Genomic DNA, 12,210 nt, shown 5'->3' with positions numbered 1-12,210 from the left:
CAGGCGCACCCTTCCCCAGCGCAGCCGATGCTCCTGCAGGGGGTTTTGACTGCCGAACCTTCTGCCTGCTGCCAGCATGGAGGGGAGGTGGAGCTGCACAAAAAAACTAGTGCTGCCACCTCCTCCTCATTGAAAATTGCCTGGGGCTGCACACCTAGGCAGCGGAGCCGTCTGCAAGGTAGGCAACCCTCTGCCATGGCGCTGGGTGGGGTAGAGAAAGAGTAGAAAAAACACAGGAACAGGAAGGAAAGGAATGCCGAAATAAAGGAGTAAGGGGAAAAATAAGCAAAATACACAAGGTCACAAAAAACACCCACAAAAATTACAGAAAACCGTAAAATACACAAACACAAAGACATACACTAATATAATAAATGAGGTGGAGAAAAGTTTGATAATGGGAGGATTCAAGCGATTAAAGAGGGATTGAAAATTAGTAGAAAAACAAAATGGTTATGCCCATGAGAATCGCATGATGCTGTTTGCACGTGATTTGGAACTCTAGGACACACATTCTGTATTGCGTTTCACATCGTAAACGTATGTGCCGGCAAACTCTGCCACTCCCCAGAATTCCGCATATTGCGACTCCAAAACCTCTGCTTAGGGCCTACTTTCTGGATAGTTACTCAGACAAATGAGTCCATATCATAAAGTTCCTGAGCATGTATTCCATTATGCGTTTATTTAGAGTTCTGCAGATGGACTACTCTGTCAAATTTTGAGAGCTCTCGCATACTATATTACATTACATGTACAAATACAGCGGGCATTTGTGATGGAGTATCCCATCTGCCACATTTTATATAAAGTTCATAGTCTGCCACTGCTGTTCTTTAATAGAGATTATAGCACTTGGACAGAGTGAGGATATCCCTTCATATGACTAGATAGCTTGGGCCAAACGCATAACTTAAAGAAGATGAGTCTTACTCATGTTTAGTCACTAATATTCTTCCTCCAAATGCATGGTCATGTGTACCATTTTCCAAATGTACGCCACTGTAGGAAAACTGGTTATTATGCTAAAGAGGGATACGTTCCTGGTGTGAGTTGCACCTAAACTCACTCATATCCCAAACAATTGGACTCAAATTCGGTAAGCTGGTTTCAGTGAGGAATAGTATACCAGACCAGCACTGAGGAGCTAGCTAAGGGCTAAATGTTTTTGCAGAGAAATGCATTAGTTAGTGCAAAGAACAAGGAAACTTAAAAATTAAAGAACATAGGCAAAACGTTAGAAGATGGAAATTATGTAGAGATTAAAGGTTATGGCAAAAACAAACTGTCGTTAGAGAAAAGACAACTCTGAAAAAGATGAAAACGAAATCAAGCAAGGATATTAATAAAAAATTACCACAATAGGCCAGCAATGAATATGGTGTTGGCACTGAAAGAAAGTGATGCAGCTAAGAGAGCTCGTTTTGTTGAAAATGTTTTAGAAATGTGGGGCCTCATTTATGAAAAGTGACGCATCACTGCGTGAAAACAGTGATGCGTCACTTTTCACTGCGCCCTCCCTGCGACTCCAATGATGCGTCATATTTACAGTATGACGCATCATGTCGCAAGGAGTCACAGATACGTCAGTATTTCTGATGTATCTGTAGGCGCAAAAGTGACGCATTGCTGGAGTGTGTCACAAAAGTAACGCAACTCCAGCAATGTGTCCTTTCACATGGGGCAAGCCCCATGTGAAAGGGCCTGCGTCAGTCTTACGCCTGCTGTGAGGCAGGCGTAAGATATTGACGCATTTGCACCCTAGAAGTGGCGCAGTGAAATCTCATAGATTTCACTGCGTCACTTCTACGATGCTTACTTACGTGGGAACGCCCACCCTGCATAAATTATACCTGACGCAGGTATAATGTAGCGCAGGGGTTTACAAAGTGACGCATCTAGGTAGATGCGTCACTTTGTAAATATGGCGCATCATGGCGCATGTTTTACGCCACTGGTACGTCACAAAAAGTGACGCACCGGTGACGCAAAAGTGACGCAGGGGCTCATAAATGAGCCCCGTTGTACCTAAGACAGTTCTGATTGCTTGTAGCAACAACTATTCTTGTTAATATGTACTTTGATTTGAAATGTCCACAGATGAGTTTCTTTGCAGCCGAACCAACTTTCCTGTGTGCACAGGATCTTCTGCATTCTCCTGCTACAGTAAAGAAGTTCCATGGGAGAATGGGGAAAGCATTCATCACTTACAGATCTAGGTCTCGTTCACCAATAAATATGGAGAGAAATTTCTTTTTTCATCGATCCAAGAACAAAATGGAATACGCTGGAGCAGGCAGCAGACAGACATCCTTCAGGGCACCAGGCAGAGAAGTCTTATATACATAAAGATCAGGTAGCCTTAACCTGAGAGAGGATTCGGGTGGGAGGGGACTTTACAACATGTAAGAAAATCTTGAACCTTCCAGTTGCTATCTTTTATCCATCCCATGTAGGGATTAATTCCACTAGTCAAAGAATTGACAAGAATAGGTTTACTATTAGACCCTCGATAAACATGGGGTGTATGATGTCGGTAGCATGCTGTCCTTCACTTCTGCATTCTTTTATTTCATCAGGCCTGTGAAGCCAGGCAAATGGTCATTTAGCTGCCAGTCCCCCAAGCTCCAATGGGTATATAGGCATGAAAATGAACATTGAAGCATGAACCACAGGAAGTCAAGCAGAAACACTAAATTGCATCTCACTACGCACCGCTCCTAAAGGTTCAAGCAGAGCATAAGGTAAACTTTAAAACTGAGAGTATACATAATGCAAAACTAATTTTTCTATTAAATTGTGTGGTAATTAACTAGCAACACTCTGCAGATTTCACTGTTGCTCCTTATCCTGTTCTGATACTCGCTTAATGCACCATATCTGGGGCACTGTGACCGCAAAGTAGCTACCATTGGTGCAGCAGATGCAGTGCACCAGGGCCCAGAGCCCTGAGAGGCTCATTGGACCCTGATGCACACTGTATTTTATTACACGTACAGAAGTCAATTTATCCATCTTCCTTTCTTGCATCAGGGTCAAAGGTATTCTTGCTACACTAGTGACTTGTTACCCAAACTGGTCACACCAGATTAAATTATAGCACGATGGACAATCCAGGAGGAAGGCTGGAAGGCCTAGGCCGCCAGTAGGTCAGTCCTTTTTCTAGCCAGCCCCATACCTACAACTCTATACTCATGAAAAGAGTTGAGATACTTAGCTCCAGGTTAAAGACATAATTTTTTGGCATTCTTACTGACACATGTGAGGAGGTTACTGACGAGCACACTAAAATTACTTCTTTTATCAGAAGCAGCCTCCAGAATTATCTGGATGCGAAGGTGATGTTCTCCATCTGAGAGATGCCTTCTTACTCTTGCAAATAATTGCCATATAAATGCACTGCTGCCGGGAGGGATCCGTTACAATGCGGTCTTTACACAGTGATATGTTTAGAACGTGGCCATTACAACGCAAGCCATTACAACGCCTTAAGCTGGATGGCGCTATACACTAAGGAATAGTATGATTTACTATTCCAACACCTTCCCTACTGTAACGTAGGCTGGAGTTGGAATAGTAAATTATACTATTCCTAAGTCCAGCACCTCTAGCGCAAGTCGCTGTAACGACTTGCATTGTAATGACTGCATTGTAAGCATGTCGTGGTGTAAAGACCGCGTTGTATTGTCATACATTCACTGCTGCCTTAGACCAAGTTTGAAAGGATCAGGTGCTCTGACCAACTTGCAAATGGTTTGTGTAATGAATCATGGCCTTGTTAACTGAATGAACACTGCTGGACTAAAAAGACGAGGATGGTGTGCTACATGCTTTAGCTCCTGGGAGGCAAAAAATGCAATTATCGAGGACCAGTATGTAGTGTCTTGTAAATATGAATAGCAGGACACTTCTGGTCCCTGATGGACTCCGTAGGAAACTGACGTAATTGGTTAGGTGTGTCTGGTTGTGGGTAATGAAATTTATGACACAGTGCATGCAGTTAGAATAGAATAGAAATAATCTTTATTCGGTATAAAAAAGTATAGACACAAGAGATAATTTAAAAGCCATCTCACAATAAGTATATGCATCAACTGTAAAAGTGCCGGGTGTACAAATATAGAGAACACAAAATCCATTGTATCTATTTCTCCCAGCTAGATTCCTAAATCCATCACACAGCCATCCAGCCATTTCTTAAGTTTAAAAAAACCATAATCAATAAATACCTGGTTAACGTTAATTTAACAAACTAGGACTACACAAATACTTCTAAAAACGCAATAATAAATGGTTCAGAGGATACCTTACAGCCTAATAATATGCAAAATTCGCACATACTCTTGTAACCATCAGTCACCTCGAGAGGTTCTCAGCCTTAAAGCTTATCTTAAGAAGTTAGAAACACAAAAGAGTATATGAGCATCAGACGAAAGCTGTAAAAACAGTAAGGCAACACAGCTTGCCTGAATCTGAGCTTTTTTAAAAGCCCTTTAAGAAACACTCATGTAGGTTGTGAGTAATATGGGCAGAGAAGAACAAAGTGGAGTGTCCTGTGGAGACCTATTGTCGCAGCCACAGGAACCTCTATATTCTGCATTTACGGCAAATCTAGGGGTGAGGCCAGTAAATGGTGAAATAAATTCATTGTAAAATGGGTAATTAAAAATCTATGAAGTGCACTTGTTGAGAGGGATGAATAGGTTTCCGTACCCTGTGTTGATTTAACTAAAATATGTTCTCTAACCATGGGGTTCCTGAACTCTTTATCCTCTTGATGAGCCGAAGTATATTTAAAAAACAGATCTTTGATAATCGCCTTATCTTGAGGTCTGACCTTATCATGACTGGTAAACAAAACTACTCTTCCTAGTACAGTCAATGTATCCTGAACATATTTTAGCCAAGTAATTTTTGCTGCATGCTCGAGAGAGAGGCAGTCCTGAATTACCCTCCTGTTAAAACCTTCCTCCTCATTGGTGCAGATCTTCACTCAACAAAGGAGAGGTTTAGCAGCCGCCATATCGGAAATGTATTAGACCCAAATTCCTCATGCACAGAGTACACAGTGGTACTGCGAGGGACTTTCAAGTCATGCCTAAGGAATTTATTTTCTGCGGTTTGTAAATCATTAGCCACCCTATACCCCCAAACCTTGCTACCATATAAAAGACACAATCACAGGATTGTGATCACTAAATGTGATATAAACCTCCTCAATGTGAGGGACACAAAAATTAAATCAATAAAGGTTGCACAGCCTCTACATTTGTAGGTCGGGACACAGGAGAGTCAGGGGGGATGGCTAGCAGATCCAGAGTGTGTGATAGACCATAAGTATTTAGAAGGACATTCAGATCCTGCCATTCCTGAGTATGTGCCATATGCAATACTTCATTTAATGTGCAAGTGGACCAATCTCGATGGGTCACTACAAGATTGGGGCATGCATTTAACAGTTGCACTCTGAAGAATAAAGATGTGTGTGGTGTGGTAATTTGCATGCTACAGGGCTGGGGAGGAAACTACAACTGATGACGAGTGGGAGATTAATTCCCAGAAGAAACAAGACTGCTCTCCTTGAGAGTTTGCTGAGGTCCAGCAAACTGCTCATGCATGCCACATGCGCCTCAGTCGAAGTGAAACAGTCTGCAGTTGGCGTATGTGGAGTCAAAGCGCCACTCCAGCGAGTGCAAGATTTTTGAAGAAGACAAAGATCCCATGGAGAATTATACTCACAGCCCACCAGAAGCCTACTGGTAAGGCTGAAAGAAGAGATACTGCGCCACAGCATAACACATAGCAATTGTTCATACAAAGCAGAAATGATAAAAGCAGCGACAACCAGGTACGAAGAAGCACTAAAGGCAGCAACAGCTAGGTGCAAGAAAGAGCTAAAGGCAGAGATGACCTGTTGCGAAGAAACGTTAAAGGTAGAGACAACCAAATACAGAGCATACAAATACACTTACCAGCGTGAACAAAGAAAGTGTCACCCGACCTTGGATCAGGCCTTGGTCAGATGCAGGTGCATCTAAAGTAGTAGGTCGCATCCAATCTGAAAGAAAGCCAGTCGGAATAGTATATTTTTGAATGGCTGCAGAAAGAAGCAATAAATACAGGAAAGCCAGGTTCCAGAAATGACCACTTTCATTCGATACAGTAAAAAGCAGATGATTAGTAGGCCTGGGCAGAGTTTGCGGTGTTCCACGTAGTGACTAAAAATCTCTGCCGCACTACGCAGAGTTCTGCAAAGTGGCGGAGTGCCCTTGGTCATGACGTTTGCATTGATTTTCAGCACTTTGTGTTTGGCCTACGCTGTTAAATCAGCGCGAACAGCACCAGGCACACCGCAAGAGGACATGGCTTCTTTTTTTGCTGCTCAAGTAGATTTTCTACACAAACAGTAGGTTTCTCAACGTGAGAGGTCACGGACATCTGCGACCGCCCATGTTGATAAATCGGACTGCTCGCATTGAGAAATCGTGCCGGGAGTTGGATTTTCCTAGCTTGCCCTCGCCAACTTGAAATTGGCGAGCACAAGCGAGGAAAAAAGTCCGCAAAGCGAAGCAGTTTTTTTGAACTTGCATGCTCCACAAAGTGCAGAAAACTTCAAACTCCACAAACGGAACAGAGTTCACCACCCAGGACTAAATATTAGCGCCTTATGGACTGCATGGCTTGAAACATTTGATGATTTCATTGATGCACTAGAAGAAGCAGATGACAAAAACATCATCAATCACTTAAAGAATATTGCAGGTAACGAAGTGAAAAAAGTGATACAGAAAATACCATAAGCTGATGAAATATCTTACCATAAATTTAAAGAGTCATTAGAAACAAAGTCCAATCCAATGCTAAATGTTGACTATGAAAGGTACATCTTTAATAAAGCAAGACAGCACCTGGGAGAAACAATGGATGAGTTTGTTGAAAAACGTGAGACCCTCATCAACATTGCAAGTTCAACAAATTCAATGATGAAGAAGCCATTCGTTTTAGAGTAATCCATGTTTGCCTGTTCAACTCGTTATAACGACGTATGCTGAGAGAGAGACTCTCAGTCTAGAGAAGATACTCATGGCTGCAGGAACAGACAAATGTGCAGATAGAGAAGGTGCTGATTTGAAAGCTGGAATAGCCAGGGTGAATCAGCATTGAACATGACAAGTAAGCAGAGGCACAAGGTTGAGGTTCCTAAATGTATGGCCCTGCGGAAAAAGAAGTTGTGTATCAGATGTGGATTCTCCTTTCCACACAAAAGTAAATGTCCCACCATTGAACAAGTATGCAAAGGCTGTGGGAAAGCAAATAATTTCATAACAGTTTGCAAAGCAAAAGAGAAATCAACTGCGCCACGCCGGGAAGAGAAAAAGGATGCCAAAAAATTCCAGAAGCACTCTAGCCATGCCCACAAGGCCAAATGGCGACATCAATTGAGGCAAGTGGAAACTAAACAAAGTTGATTGTTCTCAAAGTTGTCGTCTAAAGGCTCTTCAACGCCATTGTTGAGTGACAGTGAAGAAGATAGCTGTCATCGCTAGTTATCAGAAGAGACGTATCTTCTGATAACTAACGAGTAGGTTTGAACTAGAGTGATTGAAGTTCCGAAGCAGTAACACGCATTACATCAGTTTATCGGACTGTTACTGTGAGACCCCTGATGAACGTTCTTGGATGACCCGAAATCATTGGGTTTTGAAATAATTACAGTCCATACTGTAACATATACAATGAAGAATTATGCATCACAAGAATTATCATAAGCCATGAATTAAAAGAAATGACGAATTATTCATGACTCACGATTCATTGGAAAGTTTATTAAAAAGACCTAAAAATTTGGAGGAAAAACTCAACAGTTTTGAAGTTAAGTGCGCCCATCAGCCGGGCAGCGGTTCATCCAAACCTGGCATTCCTGCTAAGTTTATTCTCTTAGTGCTTTCAGACACAGCACTAATGACATGGATGCACATTGAGTACCCCATTGAGAGACTTAACAAAATTAAACAATCTGTTCAAGTAGTCACATGAATGTGGTCAGGGCTTTAAGAAAATCAAACATGCAATTGAGAACACTGTGACTTATGCAAGCAGGACTCTGTCGCAAAACAAACATGCTTATTCCCAACCTGAGAAAGAAAGCCTACCTGTGGTGTGGGCTTGAGAACACTTCAGTGTATTTCTCTACGGAAAGCACGTCACCCGTTGTCACTGATCACCAGGCGTTGCTCACCATTTTCAGTAATCCGAAAGCCAAGATGCCCTCTTGCATCGAGAGGTGGGAGTTACAACTGCAAGAGTAAGATTATACTGTTGCGCATAGGCCAGGGATAGATCAAAATCCTGCTGACTATTTTTCATGAGTACTCTTGTAGTGTCACAGTACAATGTCTAAAGCAGCTGAGGCATATGTTGACTTCATAGTTAAATCAATCGTGCCTCCAGCTATATCTGTGGACCAAATTCTGGCTCCTACAAACACTGATCGAGATATGCTTGCCTTCAAGGACACTATCGCATAGCACTCCTGGAGGAAACATATTCACCCTCTTACAGATCACTTTGAATATCAAAAGTTCAAAAATGAGACAGAGGAACTATCTGTTACTCAAGAGGGCATTAGAATATGAGGTTCCAGAATTGTCATTCGTGAGAGTCCGAGACAGCAACTCGGTGAACTAGTACATGAAGGTCATTGTGGCATTGTCGCCACTAAGAGAGCTCTTCGATACCAAGTGTGTTATCCTCGACTTGATGAAAGAGTTGATAGAGAATTAAAGGCCTGTCATTTATGTAACTGCTTATCTCCCAAAACAATACGGCATCCACCAGTTATGTCTGACCTTCTGTAGCAAATGTGTGAGAGGATTGAAGTTGATTTCTTCAGCCCTCTCAACAATGAACATCATCTCACGGTAGTGAGTACTCTCAATTTCCCCTTGTGGAAGACATCATCAATCACACATGACAATGTCATTGGGACATTAAATTACATTTTTGCAACATGGGATGCTCCCTCCATTCTTATGTCTAGCAATGACCCTCCTTTCAATAGCTGAGAATTTGAGGATTTTCTCACTAATATGAATTTTAAATATCAGAAAAGTATGCCTCTCTGGCCTCAGTCAAATGGTGTTGTCGAACGATTTGTGGGGACCATAAAGAGAGTAGTTCAGCGTACTGCACTAGAAGGAAGTGACCTCAAGTCAGCTTTATGTTCAGCCCTTCTTGCTTACAGGTCAACTTCCTATTCCATGACAGATGAAAACCCCTCAACCTTGATGTTTGGAAGAGCCATGGGAACAAAATTGTCACAATGGACCATTAAAAGGTCGACAGATGCTGACAAGATCCATACAACAGATTCCTTTCACATGTCCAGAAATAAGGCCTATGCTGACAAAGGTCGATATGCTCATTACATGGTTTTAAAGAAAGGAGACCAGGTCCTGTTCAAACAAAAATAGAAATGCAAACCTGAACCTCCATTTGATGCTGACCCACTGTGGGCTGTGACGAACAAAGGACATATAGTGACCCTTCAACGTCCCAGAAAGTCCATCACAAGAGATTTGTCACATTTCAAGCACCTGCTTCGAAGTTCAGCAGCATCAGATGTTAAAAGTAAGACATGTCCACTTGAGAGTTCAGGCAGACCAACTCATACACCTGTCTGTCTGCATCACCTATACCCACGGTAGGCCTCTCTCCGATGCCTCATCAACATGAGATCTGGAAAACTGTCTCGAACACCTCGATGACTCATTGAGGATCTATAATACATATATGTATTATTTGTACTATTTATTTAACAAAGAGGGAGATGTAGTGTCTTGTGAATATGAATAGCAGGACCCTTTTGGTCACTTGGGGTCTTCATAGGATAATTATATAATTGCTTGGGTATGTCTGGGTGTGGTTAAAACTGTTCGTGACAGGACGTGTAGCTAACTGTTGCATTCTGGGACGCCTGTAACCAGCTCATTTTGCTCATTTCGCTACCATGAGGGGAACGGTTACCAGCAGTTCTTCGTGTCTGCCGTGAGGGGAACGGCAATCAGCTCCGCTTCTTGCCTGCCTGCTGTGCCGTGCCGTGACGGGAGCAGCCACAAACCACAACATTTCCCTGACGTGAGGGGAACGGCCATCGGGGAGACTACATCTCCCAGCATCTCCGTTGTGGCGCCTGCCGTGACGCCATCTTCCGTGCCTGGAGGCGCAATATGAGCCCTGCCGGCCTCCTGCAGCGCGGGATGCGTGCAGGCCGCGCACAGGCAAAACCCGGGCCAAGGGCGGGTCCGTCCTTGCCCATCAGTGACCGGAGGAGGCCGGGCTGGGCCAGGATTCCTTCATTTGATAATTGGCAGTGAGTACAAGCTCTCACCACAGAGGCACAGCTATACATAGTTATATTTGGAGGAACTACACTAAGTGTCTTCAGATATCACCTTAAATGAGCAAACGCAAAGCTGTAGGTACATTATCCGGAGGGGGAGTTGTGGGGACGTGGGACGCATTCCTGACCAGGGCCGAGTCGCTTCTGACCCACCAGATACAGCTAACAGAGAAAAGACTCTCCTTGGATTCTCTTGCAGCCCAAAAAAGGTCCTTGATAGGGGGAATGAACATGGCAAAATCACCATTGGGGTTAAATCAAAATGTTGACTATGTATGCACTGAGCCTGCAGGCCTAAATATAGTTGGGGCGCCTGGTGTCTCTCCAACAACAATCACAGCGTGGGCCATCTATGTAGATGAGTCTAATAGCATTAATCCTGCCCAGAATATGGAGGCCGATCCGGATTTCTCTGCTCCTTTAACGACGGTGCCTGGGGTGTCTTCCGCAATCCCCACCCCCACCACCACTGCTACCGTGTTGGGCATGGCTACCAGTGAGGTGGTGACCAGATCTAAAGGCGCAGTGAGGGGCAGGGTGGAAAGCCCGGCAAGATCATTGGTAGCAGGCAGTTGTGAGCCGCTCGCCAAATGTATGAGGGGAAGTGCTTTGCAAAGGCAGAAGCAAAAACAAAAACCCAAAATGAAGCACCCATTGACTAAAATCCACAATCTGGATGAAACGGTCGTGGAGCCCGATAAAGGACCGGCCCTGAGTTTTATGACTGAAAACCAAAATTATCCTGCGGCGGCCCCGGAGATAACCCAGACCAGTGGAAAAGATTGGAGACCCTGGTGACTGCTCTCCTAAACACTCTTCTAAACAAGTTAATGTCAATCAAGGGTAAACTGTTGGAACTTGAGAAGTCAAGTAGAGTACCAACTACTCAGGGGTATGTTGCTGTAATTGTGTAACTCAAGTCCCAGCTGGGGGTCTCCTGGCCCCTGATCTTCCTGTGGTGAGCGGCTTGGTGGAGGGGGAACCTGTGAGAGGGCCACGCAACACTTGAGTTGGGAATTTTAGCACTAGCACAGATCATGAACCCCCACTATATCGTGAGACATTTCAAACTGAGGGGTGCAATAGGAACCCAGTGCTAAGGGAGTCTGAAATAGTGACCGAGGGTAACCGCATGTCGCAGCAGAGACGTTAGGAAAGGGTTTTAAGGGAGAACATTGGGCAGCAACAAATATGGGAGAAATCTCTGTTAGCTGTAAGGAGCACCTTCGATTTACCCGTTATAGATCTCCCACCAGCATGCTGCCCTTACACAGTGGTCCTGACTGGTGTTCCAATGCATACTGCCTCATGTGAGGAATGCCCTGCACAGTTGATTAATAAGGTGGCACATTGGATGTGTAGGTATATAGGGTTTAATATTAAAGATCATCGGCATATTCTGATGGCAAGGAGGGTGTCCTCGATTGGTAGAACCATGAAAGATTTTCAAGGCGACAGTGAGATTGTCAAGCTTAGATACCCTGAACTTGTGCGTAAGATTCTTTCTGACAGCAAGAACCTATTTCTAGTAGAGTCAGGGATTCAACTGTTACCTTTGGGTTTCTTTTATAACTCTGTTGGCTTTAATCAACAACACTTCTATGCATCTCAACAGGAGGAATTAGCTGGGTGGGTCAATCCAATGGTTACAAATAATGCATTTGCCAGGGACTTAAATGACATTGATTGACTACGCACTGGGGTGGGTGTGGGTAGAGATAGTGTTATTCCCATGGCCAAAGGGGGCAGAACAGTGAGGGAAGAGGAGCACAATTTGGGTCTCCCTATACAAACCTTCAGTGAGAATA

Source organism: Triturus cristatus, chromosome 11 (assembly GCF_964204655.1).
Source record: "Triturus cristatus chromosome 11, aTriCri1.1, whole genome shotgun sequence".
NCBI classification, from domain to species: domain Eukaryota; kingdom Metazoa; phylum Chordata; class Amphibia; order Caudata; family Salamandridae; genus Triturus; species Triturus cristatus.
Note: the sequence above shows the minus strand (reverse complement) of the source record.